This window comes from Oryx dammah, unplaced genomic scaffold, assembly GCF_014754425.2.
Source record: "Oryx dammah isolate SB20612 unplaced genomic scaffold, SCBI_Odam_1.1 HiC_scaffold_11, whole genome shotgun sequence".
NCBI classification, from domain to species: domain Eukaryota; kingdom Metazoa; phylum Chordata; class Mammalia; order Artiodactyla; family Bovidae; genus Oryx; species Oryx dammah.
The window spans coordinates 28,804,832-28,813,146 of NW_024070195.1; the positions used below are offsets into that span (position 1 = coordinate 28,804,832).

An 8,315-nucleotide genomic window follows, 5' to 3' on the forward strand; every position below is an offset into this window, starting at 1 on the left:
GCAAGAATGCTGAAGTGGTTTGCCATTCCCTTCTCCAGTGGAACCACATTTTGTCAGAACTCTCCACCATGACCCACCCGTCTTGGGTTGCCCTACATGGCATGGCTCATAGTTTCTTTGACTTAGATGAGGCTGTGAGCCATGTGATCAGTTTGGTTCATTTTCTGTGATTGTGGTTTTCATTCTGTCTTCCTCTGATGGATGAGGATTAAAGGCTTGTGGAAGCTTCCGGACAGAAGGGGCTGGCTGTAGGGAAACTGGGTCTTGCTCTGGTTCTGCTAATGGGTGGGGCTGTGTTACCTGCCTGTAGTTTGGCCTGAGGCCAAACTATGATAGGGGTAGTGGCATTAATAGCAATCTCCTTCAAAAGTACTTTCATCAGCATGCTGCAGGTCCCAGGACTGTAGTATTCAGGGCCCCTGTCATCCCATGCCTCAAAAGAGACTCTTGGACATTCACAGGCAAGTCTGGATCAGTCTTTTGTGGGGTCACTGCTCATTTCTCCTGGGTCCTGGTGTGCAAAAGGTTTGGTTTGTGCCGCCCAAGAGTCTGCTGCCCCAGTCCTGCGGAAGTTCTGTAACCAAATCCCACTGGCCTCCAAAGTCAAATTCCCTGGGAGTTCTCAGTCCCTTTGCTGGATCCGCAGGCTGGGAAACCTGTTGTAGGCCCTACAACTTTTGCAACAGTGCAAGAACTTCTTTGGTATAATTGTTCTGCAGTTTATGGGTCGTCTGCTCAATGGCTCTGTGGTGGTGTTAATGGAGACCTCCTCCAAGAGGACTTATGCTGCACGCCACACCTCCCAGGTCTTTTGCAGCCAGAGCCCCTGTCCCTGCGGCAGGCCACTGCTGACCCCTGCCTCCATAGGAGACCCTCAAACACTCAAAGGCAGGTCTAGCTCAGTCTCTTGTGGAGGTCACTGTTCCTTTCCCTGGATTCTGATGCACACAAGGGCTTTGTTTGCACCCTCCAGCATCTCTGGCAGGTATGAGGTTTAATTCTAAATGCAATTTCTCCCATCCTACCGTCTTGTTCGGGCTTCTCCTTTGCCCTTGGACGTGGGGTATCTTTTCTTGGTGGGATCCAATGTTCTCCTGCTGATGGCCGTTCACCAGCTAGTTGCGATTTTGGTATTCTTGCGGAAGTTGAGCGCACGTTCTTCTACTCCACCATCTTAACAGCTGTGGTTTACTTATTATATAGTCACTATTTTTTAAAAAATCAAGTTAATGTCTCATGTTATAGCATAAGTTTTTAAAAACTGAGTTTGATAAAGGTAACCAACATAGTCATATAAAATTATTTCTAGAGAAATAACATGAAAATTTTTTTCTCTCTGTTAACTCTGAAGATTTTTCTTCTGTTTCAGGAGTCCTGAACTCTTGCCAGGATGTGCTTAAGCATCAAGGAGGCCTTTTCATAATTAATAGGACTTCAGAACTGAAAAGCTACAATAACAGTGAATTATTTAATATATTATCCCTCTGGAAAAGCTGTATTTAAAATATTTTACAGACAAATAGGTGACTTTTTTTCAAACCTACTTCAATTTCTCTTTCAAATGGGCTTTTTGAAGTGTGCTTACTTATAAAAGTGCACTGTCCCCTCTCCTGCTGATCATCACAAAGAATCATCTTCATCTCAGGATGTCCCAAGACCTCCTTGCTCCTGCTGATCATAAGGCAACATTCAGAGGGTTTCCAGAGAGTTCATTTGGATATGCAAGTCAATAAGTTTCAAAAAAAAACAAAAAACCCATAAACATTTATTCTAAAGTGGCTATTTGAGGGACTTCCCTGGAAATTCAGTGGTTAAGACTCTGTACTTCCAATGCAGGGGAAAGGGTTCACGCCCTGATTGGGAACTAAGATCTCACATGCCCTATGGTGTGGCCATAAATAAATAAAGTGGCGGTACATATAGTAAAATTGAAATGATACAGAGAAGATTAGCATGGCCCCTGCACGAGAATGAAATGCACTTCATGAAGTATTCAATACTTTTTTAAAAAGATACAAATGATTATGTATAAAATAAACTAAAAGGATATATTGTACAACACAAAGAATGTGGCCAATATTTTATAATAACTATAAGTGGAGTATAACCTTTAACAATTATGAATCATGATTATATAATATTCTACATCAACTTATAGACTTACATAATACTCTGCATCAGCTATACTTCAGTAAAGTTGTTCCTTGATTTTTTGAAGGTTTTTTAAATCAGCATAAATTCAAATGTCACCTTTCCGTATATTTTATTGTTATCCTCCTGAGATGAAATCTATTAAAGGATGGCCAAATATTTTCAAAAAATGGATATTTTGCTCAATCAGTTCAGTTCAGTTCAGTCGCTCAGTCATGTCCAACTCTTTGCGACCCCATGAACCGCAGCACGCCAGGCCTAACTATCAATCACCAACTCCCAGAGTTCAACCAAAAGCCATGTCCATTGAGTCAATGATGCCATCCAACCATCTCATCCTCTGTTGTTCCCTTCTCCTCCTACCCTCAATCTTTCCCAGCATCAGGGTCTTTTCAAATAAGTCAGCTCTTCGCATCAGGTGGCCAAAGTACTGGAGCTTCAGCTTCAACTTCAGTCCTTCTAGTGAACACCCAGGACTGATCTCCTTCAGGATGGATTGGTTGGATATCCTTGCAGTCCAAGGGACTCTCAAGAGTCTTCTCCAACACCACAGTTCAAAAGCATCGATTCTTCGGCACTCAGCTTTCTTCACAGTCCAACTCTCACATCCATACATGACCACTGGAAAAACCATAGCCTTGACTAGACGGACCTTAGTCGGCAAAGTAATGTCTCTGCTTTTGAATATGCTGTCTAGGTTGGTCATAACTTTCTTTCCAAGGAGTAAGCGTCTTTTAATTTCATGGCTACAATCACCATCCACAGTCATTTTGGAGCCCAAAAGAATAAAGTCAGCCACTGTTTTCACTGTTTCCCCATCTATTTGCCATGAAGTGATGGGAACAGATGCCATGATCTTCGTTTTCTGGATGTTGAGCTTTAAGCCAACTTTTTCACTCTCCTCTTTCACTTTCATCAAGAGGCTCTTTAGTTCTTCTTCACTTTCTGCCATAAGGGTGGTGTCATCTGCATATCTGAGGTTAGTGATATTTCTCCCGGCCATCTTGAATCCAGCTTGTGTTTCCTCCAGCCCAGCGTTTCTCATGATGTACTCTGCATAGAAGTTAAATAAGCAGGATGACAGTATACAGCCTTGACATACTCCTTTTCCTATTTGGAACCAGTCTGTGTTCCATGTCCAGTTCTAACTGTTGCTTCCTGATCTGCATAAAGATTTCTCAAGATGCAGGTCAGGTGGGTATCCCCATCTCCTTCAGAATTTTTGGCAATTTTTCTCAATATCTTTTTGAAATAACTAGACTTCCCACAAGTTTTTATTTTAAAATAACCTCAAGCTTTCAGAAAAAAGTTATAAGTAGAGTACAAAGAGCTGTTTTTTTCCTGAAGCTTTTATGTTTCTAGGTTGCATAAACCATGAATACTTTAGAATGTGTTTCTTATTAACAAATAATCTCTCAACCAGAATAAAACCATCAAAACCTAAAAGTTAAAATGGTTAAATTATGACCATTGTTAGTTCAGGCTGCCATGACAAAATACCAGAGATTGGGAAGCTTAAACAACAGAAAGTTATTTTCTCACTGCTCTGGAAGCTGGAAGTCCAAGATCAAGGTGTTGGTCAATTTGGTTTCCGGTGAGAACCTTCTTTGCTTGTAGATACCTGCTTTTGTGTGTTCACATGGCTTTTTTAAAGTGTATGAACACACAGAAAGAAACAGAAAACTCTTTGTCTTGTATAAAACAACCAATCTTGTCAGATAAAGACCCCACCCTTATCCACTTTAACCTTATCTCCTAAAAATTCTATCTCCAAATACAGTCATATTGGGAAGAGGGTTGGGGGAGTGGCTAGGGATTCATGAATTTGAGAAACACAGTCTTTAGAAACTGTCAAGTACTGAAACACCATTCAAGTTTCACCAAATGTCCCAGGGATGCCCTATACAGCAGAAGGATCCAGTTCTGAATCACATTTTTGCCTTTAGTTATCATTTCTCTCTAATCTCTTCTCTGGTAACTCAGAGGGTAAAGCGTCTGCCTGAAATGCAGGAGACATTGGTTTGATCCCTGGGTCTGATCCCTGGGTCAGGAAGATCCCCTGGAGAAGGAAATGGCAACCCACTCCAGTACTCTTGCCTGGAAAATCCCATGGACCGAGAAGCCTGGTAGACTACAGTCCATGGGATCACAAATAGTTGGACACGACTGAGCGACTTCACTTTCTAATCTCTGTCTAACAGTTCCTCATTCTGCCTTTGATTTTTATGACCTTGATACTTTGGAAAATTACAGGCTAAAAATAAAAAGGTCAGAGGTCTTCCCATCATTTTCTTAACTAACATACGGTAGAAGTTCTATTTACTGACATCCATTTTACTCAACTGATGGAATTAAGCAAACTGTCTGTTCTATTACTGTAATCATATTATTCCAACAAATAAGTGTTACCAGTTTACTTAATAATTGAACAATGCAATTTTAGCAACTTGTCAATAAGGAGTCTCTCCAAAACACTCAATTCAAAACTTGTTCATGTTTTATAAATACATTTAATGTGGCCAGTAATTTCTATGGTAAATTTCTATTTTGAATTTATTAGAAAGTGAAAAGTTTGGGAGTCCCCAGGACCACACTCAGTTTCAATAATTTGTTAGAAGGAGTTACACAATTCAGAAAAACCATTATTCCTGTGGCTCCCGTTTATTACAGCAAAAGGATACAGATTAAAATCAGGTGAAAGAAGCAGCACATAAGACACCGTCTAGGAAAGTTCCAGACAGTCTTCCAGTGGTCTGTTCCCAGTGGAGTCAAGTGCACTGGCCTTACTAGTAGCAATGACTAGTGGCAACATGCATGAAGTACTGGCAACAAGATCACCCAGCCTTGAGTTCCAGAGTTTTTATTCAGGCTTGGTCACATACACATGACTGACCACCCACGTGGTCTTCACCCTCCAGAGACTGAGCTGTCACCACACAGCCCAAGACCACATCATAAACCACATTATTACCAGAGACTGTCCAGGTGGCCCAAGGTTTCCAGGTAAACAAACACACCCTTATCAAGCAGGACATTTCAAGCTGTAGGGCTTACCTCCCAGAAGCTCAGAGCAAATAACTGACCTCAAGCAATTATATGGTATCAGTTTACTTAACGCTTGCTTGAATGATGTGTTTTTAATAAGTTGCCTATATAGCACCTTTCAAAAACATCTGATTCAATGTTCACTTGTTTTAGAAATGCAATAAGTGATAGTGGTGATTTCTAGGTTGGATATATTAGAAAGACTGTAAAGACAAGTTACTAAAACAACAACAATAACAAAAAGAAACAAACTGCACTTGTATCAGACAAGAGCAACACATAAAATAAAGACAATAAAGACTGGAAAGTAAACAGCACAAAAATCTAGAAAGATTCTTCATTCAGAGCTCTTGTCTAGCTACTTTATGTTACTTAAAGCACTTGAACATCTTAGACAATGTACTTTTTGTGTAATTTATGCCCGGAAGAAGATAGGAAATTTCAATCAGCAGACAAAGGCAAGCCCTTGACCTTACAACAAAAGGTTGGTGAATAAATGCATGTGCATGGGTCTTTATTCTCTAATTCTTTTTTGAGTTTTAAGCAAGTTTTTCAATAATATGCCAGACATTAGATAACAGAGATTTGACCATGTTGAATTTTACCTAAACCCTGTGATGCTGGAAATAGGGAATTTTAAAGGAATCTTATCATTTTGTGTTCCAGAAAACAAAACAGTTTACAGAAGGAAAAAAAAAAGCCTTTCACATATATTTAGATAAGACTCACAAAGTCCCTTGTTTACCTATAACAAGGCCAGGCACAAATTTCTATGTTCTGCCTAAATTATTTCCTGAACAACTGGTTTCACTGATCAATCAGGACAAAATACTTGTTAGAAAGACTGGTTAAGTTTCTCTCCTTCCAGAGCCCTGAACTTTAGCCCACCCCCATCCCCAGCATGAGCCTTTAGTTTATCAATCTATATTGTCTAGTGACATTACACCACTCTTTATAGTATAAAAACTATAACTTACAACAGTGTATGTCCATTCCTTCTTTCCTGGTATTTATGTTACTGCTCTTATACATTTTACTTTACACATTAGAAACCTCAGAGTACATGGTCATTATTTCTGTTTAAAAATTTAATTATCTTTTAAGGCACTTAAATAGTAAGAAAATTTTTATATATTTACCCGAACAGTCACCATTTCCATTGCTCTTCATTCCTCTATGTATTTTATTTCCATCTTATATAGCTTTCTTTTTGCTTGAAAGATTTTCTTTAACATTTCTTGTAGTGCAGTACTTCTGGTGATGGACTCTTGTATCTTTTTTTCTTTTCAACTGATCTAAACCAAAAATACTAACAATGAAATATACCCCCAAAATAGTTCACGTATTTCTCCTACTCCCTACTCCCTGCTTCTGGCAACCATCAGTCTGTTCTCTATATCTATAAGCATAGTTTTAAAATATATATATACATTAGATTCCACACAAGGAGAGATTATGTGTTATTTATCTTTCTCTGACTGTTATCACTTAGCATGATACCCTTGAATTCTATCTATGTTGTCACAAATTACAAGATGTCTTTCTTTTTTATGCCTCAACAATATTCCATTGCAATACATATACCATAATTTTTTATCAGCAGGCATAAGATTATAGTTAATAAGATAACATAGGTGATAAAATCAATTTATATTTTTAAAAGAGATAATCCAGAAGAATGGAGAAAAATGGGGAAAAAAGAGCAACATGTAAGATAAAAAATAGTTCACATCAAATATAAATGATCTAAGGACTCAAAAGACTGAGATGCCAGATTAAATAAACAATGCAAAACCCAAATATATGCTGTCTTTAAGAAACACACTTTAAATACAAGGACAAGAATGGGCTTAAAAGTAAAAGAATGAGAAAAAGATATTCCATACTAACACTGGTCATAAGAAAGCTGGGAGAGTTGTATTAATATTGGACAAAGTAGATTCAAGAAAAAAAAAAATACAGCCAGCTATTTAAAAAGGTAATTTCATAATAATAAAACAATCAAGAGGACATAACCATTCTAAATATGCTTGCCCCTCATAACAAAACTTTAAAATACAGGAAGCAAAAATGGATACAACTGCAAAGAATTATAGGTAAATTCTCAATTATAATTAAAAAATAAAATTACCCCTCTCTGAATAGTTTATAGACACAGACAGAAAATCCCTAGCTTTCTCATTCAAATCTCAGGACATAAGGTTGAATATTTCCAGCAATTTTCTTTACACACTGAGAAGCAGAGCCTATAAAAAAACACTTGATTGCAGGTCAACTTATCATCGGGGCTTCCTCGGTGGCTCAGTGGTAAACAATCTGCCTGCAATGCAGGAGATGCAGGAGACATGAGTTTGACCCCTGGGTCAGGAAGATCCCTGGAGCAGGGCATGGCAACTCACTCCAGTATTCTTGCCTGCAGAATCCCTTGGACAGAGGAGCCTGGCAGGCTACAGTCCATAGGGTTGCAAAGAGTCAGACAAAACTGAAGCGACCTAGCACACACTCACACAGCTTATCATCATTTCCAGGTGCTATATTAATCAGAGCCAGATATGTGAATCAGCATTGTGAAGCAGCAATATTCTGGAGAGATTAATAGCTCTGGAGTCAGAGAAACTTGAATTCTCTCACATACCAACAATGCAACCTTGGGCAAATGGGTTAACTTCTTAGAGTCTCAGTTTTCTCATTTGTAATCATTGGGTAAAAATAGCATCATTAGGAGCTGTTACATAGTACATTACCTGTCATTATACAACAATTTGAAAGAATCAACTCCCATTTGGTCTGATCAGAACTCTTTTTTTGTCTGTCCTTCTATCCTGTTTTAGAGAAAGAGCTTAGCAGATGGGAACACTGTTGAGTGTGGAGATCATGCAAAAGATGGCTCTGAAACCAACTGTCACTTTTTATGCCAAGAAATATTGCCCTTTGTTCTGTGCTTGCAGCTGTCTCTTTTAGACTGCTCACATGTTTAAGACTTGCCTCAAGGTTTTTGTAATGCCCACCAGACAGAATTGTCTAGGATTGTGTTCTAGCAAGCCAAAGTCATGTTAAGCAAAGGAGTTAAGCAGTTGTGTACAAAACATTTTAGTATCATCACATGAAGTTGTATGGTA

General features: G+C 38.7%; 1 pseudogene; it reads left to right on the forward strand.

Moving 5' to 3' along the window:
* Window positions 1-1,907: 1,907 nt before the first annotated feature.
* On the forward strand, window positions 1,908-2,004 carry LOC120870664 (annotated as a pseudogene).
* The last annotated feature ends 6,311 nt before the right edge of the window (window positions 2,005-8,315 follow it).